Source organism: Fopius arisanus, unplaced genomic scaffold, assembly GCF_000806365.1.
Source record: "Fopius arisanus strain USDA-PBARC FA_bdor unplaced genomic scaffold, ASM80636v1 scaffold00006, whole genome shotgun sequence".
NCBI lineage: Eukaryota > Metazoa > Arthropoda > Insecta > Hymenoptera > Braconidae > Fopius > Fopius arisanus.
In genome coordinates, this window is record NW_011887745.1 from 1,694,466 (window position 1) to 1,706,526 (window position 12,061).

The following is a 12,061-nucleotide window of genomic DNA, read 5'->3' on the forward strand; positions in this document are numbered from 1 at the left end:
TGAAGTTAAGGTATTTAACTGTTCCCTTTGATTGTGCACCTGCTCCAAACATAATGATAATTTATTCATAATAATAATGTGATTCATCAAGCCAAATCTAGCTGAGTGAATTTACTCTCAATTTTTTTTTCTCAAATCCAAAGAATTCCAATGTAATAACTACTTGACTTGTTTCAAGAAATCGCCTTATCGTGACTTTAATGATCATTATTTATCTCCAAATTGGAGCATTTTCTTTATACTGCCGAGGAAGGAATGAGGAAATGAGAATTCAGGGTCCCACTTGAGGATTTTTTTTTCATTCAATTCAGTCATTGGAAGTCTAACAACGGCTCGCCGAATTCTGAGAAAATGTATCAACAATTATTGTGGATGACACGGTTTTGCATCCGAATAAATGGAAAAATCCCAATCTTTTTTGAATCACAGTAAGTTATCATTCATGGAGCGGCGACGGGTCAATCGTCTCTACCAAATCAAAGTTTCATCGATTTTCATGCGAAACATTAATATTTAATTATAGATAAACTTAAACATGGATAAGGCACAAGAATCGGGCGGTTTGAGCGATATTTCTGATAGTATTGAGGGTCACTGGATCTTTAGGGACAACAGTAAAATTACAGGAGCTACGTCCAAGTTAACTAAACACTAAACAGGAACTACAAATCAAGTTGGGAAAAAATTAAGGCCTTCAAAGCGTGGCTTTCTTCGAGTCCCCGGGGTAAAGAATCCTTCTACTGCAAATTTGGCTCAAATCATTAGAAATGTAGTCAAACTGCAATTAGGAGGCACATGAGTTCAAACACACATGTCAAAGCAAAAGCTGATTTTTCAAATATACAAATCATTTGGAATATAAATCGATTAATGAATTTCAAAACATTAAAACCATGATCAAAGAGAATGAGATCAGGATATTCACTTTCATTGCAAAACAGACTTATCTTTCAATATGAGTTCACATCTGGTTGAAATGATCCAAAAGTTAAATTTGAAACCAAAAGTTATGAAGAACATCTCTTGTGCTAAAACTAAATATCAGGCGCTCATCTGCAATGTGACAGGGAAAGAAGGGAAAGCCAATGTCATTGAGCTGCTAAAAATCCAGAAATTCTCCCTGATGATTGACAAATCGACGGCCGTGAGTTCAGTTATATCTTTGGCAGTCGTTGCCAGAATTCACGTGAATGGGAATATTAATTTGTTTGTCGGGCTTTTTGAAGTTGCAAATGCAACGGCTGATACTCTATACAAAATATTGATTGATTATTGGTTTTGCTGCTGATGGGGCATCGGTGATGATGGGCAGATATCATTCTGTCTCAGCTCTTTTGAAAAGGGACATTCCCGCTCTTTTTATCATGAAATGTAATGGCAAATGTATTTGTCATTTCCTGGTTCTTTGTGCATGTGCAGCTTGCAGTAAGTTACCTGAGCTATTGGTTTCAACTCGCGAATAGGTTTGTTCATACTTCAGTCACAACTACAAACGTCAGAAAAAATTGGAAAGATTCTAAAAGTTGCATGAACTTGAATCTCATAAGAAGCTCCATCCAAGTGCAACTCGATGGCTGTCACTGTAAATGGTTAAACGTGTTCTGGAGTGGTATAAGGTTCTACCTCAATTCTTTGAATCAGAAGCTAAGTTGAATACAATGGCACAGACGATCTGTACCAGCCTCTCCTATCCACTCACGAGACTTTACGTAGAGTATGTCAAATTCGCTTTACCTTTATTCATAAAGCTAAACAATGAATTCCAATAAGGTGACACAGGTTTACGAAATCTTTCTCCAAAATTACGGTTACATTCGGAACAATCTCCACGTAAAAACTGCTGATTGCACTGATTCTGTGAAATTCTGGATGGCCTTGGAGAAAATTCATCAGGGAGATAGTCAGTTGGAATGATCCTGCCACAAAGGACAGCTGCTGTTGAACTTTTTTTTTCTCGTCATTAATCGCAACAAGACTAAGATTTATAACCGTCTTGGAACAGAATCTGTCTACGGGATTGTGTAGACAAAGACGCTTCTGGAAGATGATTGCTACTTCAAGTATCAAGTGCCAAAGGAGGTTTTGACTCTGCATAACAATGAAATGTACAAATCGAAATGAAATGGTACAATGAAATGTTACAAAAAATTATGATGATGCTGATTTGCCTCGATAAGCCTGAATAATAATTACCTGAAGAACAAGCTGAGCATTGTCCTCGTTCGGAGCTGGCAACACTGACTATAATTCGCAACAGTATCGAGATCGTGCGCGGTAACCTATTGATTAATAATAAATAATCAAGCGGACGAAAGTGCATAGGGATACAGCATCCTTGAATCGAAAGTAGAAGTGTTTCTTGCATTTTAAGAGGATCAATCACTTTCTGGGGTTGTGAGGCTTCTCACACTCTTCGAACTTTGTTTCTAACTATAGACGAGTGGCTGAACGTGGGGCAATACGAAGTACGCATAACAGGATCAGAGGCTACTCTTAATCTGGTGAAGAAAGACGATTGTGTCACCGAAGGATCTACACCTCTTCATATTTAAGGACGGCATTAAAGAATAACGCTCAACTCTGAGTTTCATAAAGAATACATCTGTCAATTCCAAAGTAATATTTTGTTATACATGAAATTCGACATTCAAATCAAAGCCTTTTTTATTGCATTTCCAAAGAGATAAGAATATAGAAGATTACGTTTGAGCTGAAAATTAACTCGGAATCATTTAATTATTGCCGTTCCCTGAATTTCTATTCCAATTTCAATATTCTAAACAGACAACGTGATCAAGGTAAGAGTGGAAAATTAGATCTAGCGTCGTCCAAATGAAATATAAAATATAAAAATGTTCAGCTTCGTTCAACGTTTCTGACTTAGCTTCTCCATATTTTTAAATGAAAAGTATAGTTTTTATTTTCTGCAAACGATCCTATTATACGATTGTTGTTTTCCGACGCTGAAAACGTCGTCGGACATAACACAAGTAAGGAGGTATTTATCGACAAGTAAAGCGCTATTAAACACGCCTTCGCGCCTAAAATCTTGGCGAGTCAGAGTAGTCTTGCAAGCCTGACAATTATAATCCATCCAATTTCAGTTTGATTTATGAAGCTAGATATTGCAAAATATTAGTCATTAATTATAGTAGTCTGACGATAATAGTAGCAGAGGAAGAGGACGAGTGTGGATTATAAAGTGGGGAGAGTTGTTGAGTTGCTGAACGTATTTGAATACATGGATAAAAGTATGGGAATCAAGTATATCATTGTTCTTATTTTAAAGCTAATATAAGTCTACTGGTTATACTTACAATAAGTAGAATTATACAGCGATTTTCAGCATATTTTATACTGGGTACTGGTGTATTCGATTTTCGATGGTACTATCCATGAAAAATTGATTTTTCCACGATTTTGATATCCACTGTGAATATGGTACGATGTAATTTTTTGAGGTTTATGGAACCCTCCTCCCATTACTCAGCCTTCTGGCACCAAGAACCCCCAAAAATAGGAATAAAACGAAATACAATGTTAGGCACTAGGTCATCTGACGGAATGACCACCGTGTCGAAATCCTTCTCCACTTCCAGCTTCTATGGCCCCAGTAGCTCGATATGTTGAGACTTGAATAATAGAATCTGAAAGGAAATGTGACGACGATATTGAAAAATTATTATTATGACAAAAAATCTTCTTTCAAATAATTACGCGTCACTAAAAATAATTATAGTTTAATTTACACAATAATCACTATACTCTAGCAGAAAAACAACTCCATGCTGCAATATGCAACATGTAGGACAGCAACTGGACTTCATGACTCATTCGAACTCTCTTTCCTACCTGTCGAGCATACCAAATTTGCACCAGAGCTGTATTTCGGACTATTTAAAAAGAAGTTTCGTTCTTCCGACTCGAACAACTTGGAAGATGTTTTAACAGTTGCTGTCACAGCTTGTCAAACCAGCGATACCATCATTGCAGCTCTGGTAGAAACTGAGACGGGTCAATTGATGATAAATTCGTATGATTGGGGACGATCTTTCAAACAATTCTCTCCAGCGTCAATAAAGAGTCTCCCCTCGTTCAATCATTTTATTACTAATAAACAGAATCCTGGTGTAATGTGGTTCAAATTGGGTCACAGAATTCTCAATATGAGAGTACTCAAGTATTCAAGCTGGAAAACATTGACCAATTCAGACAACAATTTTTCTGGTCTCACCACTAAAATATTTGAACGAGAAGATCTGACCCTTTGTGAATGAAGACTCTAAAGACCTCCTATGTCCACCACTTCAGGGAGTGCAAATGCCCGAGTCATGTCATGCTTCCCTGAGTGGAGAGGCACATGAAATTCCAGAATCCCAGCCACCCACTTCACGATGTGAACCAGAATCCCTTCCTGCACCTTCTCGAAAGAGAGCTCGTTGTGGGTTCTGCCACGAGATAGGCCGTCGAAATTCACTTCGAAATGATATACCTGTCTGTCCACACCGCGAAGTATCTGAGATGTGACCAAAAATACTTTCTTATATTGATGTTATTTTTAATGTTACTATCAATGTTGCTCTAATCCATCAATGTCATTATTAACAGGAAAATTGTGAAACTTTAGCAAAATTGGACAATAAAGTATTTGAAAAAGTCAGTTTATCCTCGTCTCCGACTCGGACTATAAAGTCGCATCCGTCAGATTCCCTTTTTCCATCCTAGGCGTGAAAAATACTATTAGAGAAAAGGGCCCACTTTGTTGGACCTTGTTTATTCTCTGAAAAATGGATAATTTCAACTTAATACACGATGATTTATGTTTCCAAAGGTGTTTCCTAAGTATTCAAATCATAATCTGTTTAACTTCCAAGAAGAACGCAAGATATGCGAACCTCGAACTTTGATTGCGTTTTTCTCAAAACTAGCTTTTTCGCATTTTCAAATTTGAACCTCCATAACTTCGCGGTGTTCCCACCTAGCGGGACGTAAGACCTCTCAAAATGTTCCAAATTTAGTTACGAATCCCTCCACGTGTCTAAGTCCTATAGTGTCAGAGTCACCCCTTTTCATGCGGAGGTCCACTTATGGCGATGACGATGAAGACTTTTTAAAATGGTTAGATCTCATCATTCTATCCGGTCGGAACTTACTTAGTGCGCCAAGCCTTCGGATATTTTTAATCAAGTATTAAATACACTTGATTCAAGTATTTTTGTTTTCGTGGTTTCAAATACTAATTGAAGTTCTCGTTCCTTTCTGGTTTGTTTAACATTTAACTGCAAGTAACCGCCTTGGTCATTATGAGCAACACCACCCTTCACAAACTTTATTGATCTGTTATTCACGATTTAGGCTTCACCGTTGAAGTTATTGACTTCAAGTCACCTCATTTGCTTCGATGGATGCTTATGTAAATGTACGACACTTCTCTCTCCTCTCTTCTAGAGGTATGAATTTATAAATTTATAATGCCATAGAGTTTTTTTAATGCAAAATACTTGAAATGACTTCATCGAAATCATGCCAGCGCTCGGCGTTACCGGGACGTGGCTAATATAAAACCCACAAAGATCATGTATGGGACCAACGTGATGTTCGTTTGGATCCCCCCTCAGTTACGATATTGGTTGGTGGCTGGTCAAGGTATTAAATAAATTTTATCAACAGTTGGTACCGTTGGACATTACTACCGTATCTTCAAATTGAATAATTGTTTAATTTCAAAGTGGATTGCTTAACATGGCTTTCGGGATTTCATTCCAATTTTTTTTTTGTTCTGTGTCTCTTATATTATTTATCACTGATACAAATTAGGCATTGTGTACTCAAGTCTTCTTGAGTAAATTAGTAGTTTGAAGAACATTGAAGAACCTAATCTTAATTTATTTATTTATCCGTTACTTTCAATAGTTTCTTGGCAGAAAATGATTTCCCTCGTTAGACCCAGACATGGTCTGTACCACACTGGATATTTCTAATGATTCAGTCGACGTTCATTCCAATAGATGGTAGGAATGGCTTACTAACTAACATACAATCCTATTATTGGCGAATTCTAATCGTTCTCTTCTCGGAACAAAATGTGGACACAACTTTTGTTATTTTATTGTATTAATTATGGATGTTTAATAATATACGCCTCAGAATGGTGTTCTGTGAATTTGAACTAAAAGTTTCCAACAAAAATTACCAAACTGAAAAACAATACAAGAATTTAATAAAATTTTTTTCTTCGTCATATAAAATAATAACAGCTTATGCAGAGTCCAGTCCAGCTCCATTCCTCGATTTATGACCATTTATTTATTTTTTGCTGTTCAAAACGTATAACCTTCAGTACAATTACGTAAAATACAAACATCTCTCATAGTTTGACAATAACGTTGGTGTTACTGCTCTCAGCTATTTTTCAGAGTCTCAGATCATTTAGGAGCAGTTGTTCAATGTCAGACCACAATCACATCACTCCTGTACTTTTAGGGGGGATGGAAGATTATATGGGACAGAGGCAAATTAGCAGAGAGCATCTCATCTCAGGTCACATCTGGACTGTGGCGGTGCCCCCAATTCATGTCCAGTGATTTACTGCTCCGCCATACGTATGCCCCATGGGTTCATTAAGAAATTACACGTTAATCACTCCTGACATATAATCCTGGGTGATACACAAAATTTATCGGTGTCATTCGGTAACTCAAATTGACTGTTTACAATCATAATAATTATCGATACTGCACACCGTCAAAGTTGAGACAGTAATGGAGAAATTCATAGTTTTTCACAAATTGGTCAAATGCACACCGGTACTTCAGGTCGCTGAAGGACAAGGAAGTCATGAAGAGAAATTTTTTCTCCTATTATGAAAAAATGATATAAAATACCAAAATCTTGAATATTAATATATTACGCAACAAGTGCTGTAACTTGATGATTATGCACGAGCGTGACCCGTGCGCGATTTTATAACTATCAAGACAGCACGAGTTGCTTATACTACTTTATGTTACAAGTGTGTGACTACATTTTTTTATTAATCAATTTTATTCATGACTTTTTTAACGTAAGTGAAGTATTTGTTTAGACTGACATAACTTAACAAACATTTCCAACAAAACACGACTTCCAAACATTTGAATAAAACGAGAATATCGCCTAATTCATTTTTTCTTTTTTCTAAAAGAGATTGATCGATTTGGGCCGTTTGTGAAATAAAAATTAATATTTGTTGCAGAATTGATATTCTCTAGCAAATCTGAAAGAATCAAGTTTTCTCTGTTTTCGATGACGAGATTCGGCGATGTTAATGATTTGTCTGAATTTGTTCCTTTAGTATTTTGTGGCAGATGAGCTAAGTATTGTGATGGGTCGAGTCCCTAGCGACTGGTGGAGTAGTTTAGACGTGATTTCTTATAGCCTTGACTCGTAAAGATTCGAAAGAGGCCCCACGGTTAGACACATTGTGAGCTGCTAATGTAGAGGTAGTTGGATGCTCTCCGTGATTTCCCGAGCAATTTTTCTTTTGTTGTATAAAGAATTTGGGCGATAACTGTGAGCAATTTCGGTTGACTTCCAACCTATAAGCTGCTTCAAAGCTACATCGCTCGCTTCAGCATTCGTGAAACATGTTGCAGAGGTGTGCCGTATACGGTGGGATGTATGACGGTATGCATCTGATAAACTTAAGAAGACGGCAACTTCCTTGGTCATGCTACCAATTTTATTTATGCCGATAGGTTGTCGAGTGCATTTTCCTTTATGATAATTCAACAAAAAGTCTTCAAGCGTACAATTATCAGGCCGTAAAGCTGTGTAATTCTTCACCTTTGTGCAAAATGGCTGAGGAACTACAAATGACCTTGGATTGTTAGTCTTTGTCTGATTCAGAACAATTTCCAAGTACCCGAGTGGAAATTAGTTCAGGTCTACTTGAAGTCCGATCAGAACTTGATTCAGTTTCAGTGCGGTTCGCTTGATCAGGTAAGATCAGATCAGAACCTGACCAAGGTTTGATCCAACGTTTCGGATCCTAAAAACTACAAGCGAATTTAGATCAAGTTCTGATCAGACAGGCCTGATCAGATGACACTTGATAAAAACTAGATCAAGTTTCGAGCCAGTATATTGAACCCTATAAACTACAAATGGCTTTACATCAAGTTCTGGTCAAACATGCCTGATCAGATGACACTTGATGAAGTCCTGACCAAGTTTTGACCCAGCAAGTCAGATAAACATGATCTCACTCTGAGATCAAGCTGCCTCAACACAATTTGTTCTCCTTCCGATTCAATTCCCTTGATTTTCAATTGAATAGCTCGATAAAAAAGAATCACAAATGTATAGGAAGCAAGGGCAATATATATATAGTGAAGTATCAAACATAAGAGCGCATTATCTTGAGTCTAAGAAAATCATCAAACTTGCATCTGTTCATTGTGTTATGATTATTATAATTATCTTTTAATAATGAAATACAATTTGAACCGAATATGTTTTCTCGCTCAGAATGTACATGCAATAATTTCAAAGTCATCAAATACTCCCTTGCAGATTGTGTAGGTAAAAAGAATCTACTCAAAAACAATAGTGCGGTAGTCCAGTGGTTAGGGCGTAGGTTTAGTAATCGTAGGTTCCTCGGTTCGATCCCCAGCATTGTCAAAAATAATAGGGTTTTTTCATCGCTAATTACAATCGGCCTTCATTAAGAGCGGTCAGATATAATAAAAAAAATTAATTATCTTTTGTTTTAAGTGAGTTATGGTTAATATTTATTATTGTTTTCGATATTCCAGTCATCCGATTTAGATACATTTGACTTTATCAAATCCGGAACCGTTAAACCGGATCAGAAAAGTTTGATCAAGTCTTGATTTAAACTTGCGTTACATGTCTGATCAAAATTTGATCCAGTTACCGTGTCACTTCCGGATCAATCATCAAGTATGACCTGATCCAGTCTTGACTAGAACTTGACCAAAATTTCCACTCGGGTAGTTACCTTTCTCCTTGAAATCAGTCTTTTTCAAATTCTTCAGTTCGCATCTACAACAAGTACCGTACATCCCAAGGATCCAAACTACTTTTGAATAATGAATTTCCTGATATTTGTTCATTTCTATAACAAATACTAAAAGGATAGTAGATAGTAGAGCTATAGTAGTGAAATAATTTTGTATGTATAATTGCTAATATGATTTTAATTTTTACCTCTGTATCTAAATAGATTTGATCAGGAACCGTTCGCAGAAATGCTTTCACTTATTGCTCTGTCAGAGCCAACGCTTGAACACTTCGATATCCTTTCTTCTCATTTTTTAGAAATTGAATTAATTGTGAAAAATGGTGAATATTAATATTATGATAAGTACTGATGGTATTTCTTAATTTTGAGTATGTAGCCCATAAGCTAATGGGGTTTATATGTCTTTTTGAGATTGTCGAAATAAATCAAGAATGTCCTGATCAATGCTATTCAAATGAAATTCATTCTCGACCATCCAAGTCTTAAATTGCTTGTAAGCAAACACGTACGATGAATTCGATTTTTTTGGTGGTAAACTTGATTTTGCTTTCTTTGCAGCCTCACGAATATAGGCTGGGGCCGTTTTAGAAACGTTAGTTGCCTTATAAGTGTTATTATTCACTTTCTCAATGGCAGAATCATCAAAGTTTTTCGATGATCCGTGGGTGGCTTGTGTTTGTGATGCCCAGGTCTAATCATGCAGTTCATTGCTGTCACCTCTAATTCCTTCTTCTTGTGAGTGGAGAACTTCCTCAAGATAATCGAAAGCTGATTCATTTGGTTATATATCACTGCCCATTAATTTGTCGAAGTTCTCTTCCATTCTTCATAATGCCAGGTTTTTTTTTATTATGTTCTAAACAAAGAAAATTACGACATTTGTGGCTGTATTGAAAGAGTGACGATTGCTAATGATTAGTATATTATGCAACACGTGCGTAATATATTTTTTGACTCGTGGGAGGTTTGTAACACGAGCCGAAGGCGAGTTTTACAATCCCACGAGTCGAAAAATATATTACGCACGCGTTTCATACAAAATTTTATGTCATTGCGCCCGGAATCCGCGATTTAACCGAGCGAAGCGAGGCTAGAATCGCTTGATTACGGGCACCGATGGCATAATAAACTTTAGGTTATGAGTTGATAGTTTAAATACCGGCTGCGTTCTTAAAATAGTGTTAGATGGCGCACTAATAGGTCAACTGTAAGCAAGTTCTCTGAGTGTAACTGTAGATTATTAAACAGTTGTGATACATTACATCATAGTTTTGAGATCGTCCATAATCGCGCAATTACACATCCAAGTACCGTAACTATAAGTTTGGCCTTACACGCACGTATAACGTAAATATATATTTTTTTTTTCAATTTTGAGAATTTGAGAAACAGTGCCGAAATATGAAAGAAATCGAAGATGCCAAATTCTGAGAGAAAAAATTGGCTATCTTTTATGGCTTCCGTAAAATTTCCTAAAAACGTTCTCCTTATGTGTGTCTTTGCATTTATGATCCCAATCACAGATTTCACGTGATTGAGATATCGTAAATGACGAGAAAGAGAGCGTAAATTGCGGGGTGAGACCTCGTCCAGTCGAGCACGAGTTCTCGATTAGAATGGCCGCGAGGCCGCTCGCTCGCTGGCAAATCCGCATGGCTGAACAAGCTTAGCGTAGGAGGCATATCTGCCCATGGATCTATAACCGAATGGTGTTCCTACCGATCCGACATGCGTCGCCATTTGAGTAGCCGGATACCGTCGCTCGCGATGGAACGCAGTAACTGGTGGCTATGAGTGTAGGTGGTCATGAGGTGAATGAGCGAGATTCGTCTTGGTCTGATCAGCCTCCCAGTGGCGCAGGTTTTGGGGATCTCGGCACAGCCTCGAGGGCTCGTTTTACCAGACTTCCGAAAAGTTTGGGCTAGTGCGTTATCATCAATAAGTAGCACTTGTCTCTGGAAGACAATTATTACTGAGCTATCCAGGTTGGTCTGAACTACACTCTCGTCATTACAACCTGATATTTTCAGTAGAGAAGTAAATGTCGGCCACCGTCGTCTTACATCCCTTTTGCCCTTCTTGCCACTAGAAAAATTAGTTTGAATTGGAATGTTAGGCATTAGCTAGCTTTTCCTTATCGAGGCACCAGCAACTCGAACTTCCTAAACTTGATTGAAATTGAGAAAATTTAATACGGTACCACAAAAATTAAACCTATTTTAGCGGAAAAGTTCAGGAAGCGGGTGCGGTTACGGCTAGCTGCTCAGTATGCTAGGTCGTGATGAGAGAGGTGGACTCTGATGGATTAAAGCTATAAAACCAATATCAACAAAAATTAAATTCTAAAGGGAATCTTAATCGTCCAAAAATATTTCTGAACTACAGATGTGCTAAATTTATATAGCTAACTGAGAGTATACAGACGTCGGTAACGCAATGGCCAGGTACGGGCCTAGTGTTCTAAACGTTGTAAGTGCGATCCCCGGTTAAATCGAATTTTTCAACAGGCGCTGGTGGGCGGACGGTAGCTAATAGAGGATTCTTCGAAAAAGATGAGAATTTGGATGATAAATGACACAATTAGGAGTCCAGTGTATTAAAACTGCTTCTGGGTGAGTAGCTCCATCAGAGGGATTGAGGAATGCATTTTTACATGAGTTGCAATGTTATGTGTTCATTAAGCGTTTAACCAGTCATAGTTAAACCATACAGAATACATTTAATGATATCCAGCTTAGAGTAGTCATGATCAATAATACCCTCCACGGTCCAGTCGTCATTTTTAACAAAATTATCGAGTTTTGCTGATATTAGTTTTTTTCTATCAGTCATTCCAGATTTGTTAAAAATAGTTTCAAAATCAGACATGCTTAGGAGTGGCTTTTGACAACAATTTTTAGTAGAGGAACGATTTCCAGTTCTTGAAGGTTTGAGGACACTTTAGGTAGAAAAAATTTTGTATAACCGGAGAAAGGTCGGTGTAGAAGAGTGATCATTGGATCCTGCATCCTGTGTTCCGAAGAACGGTAGTGCAAC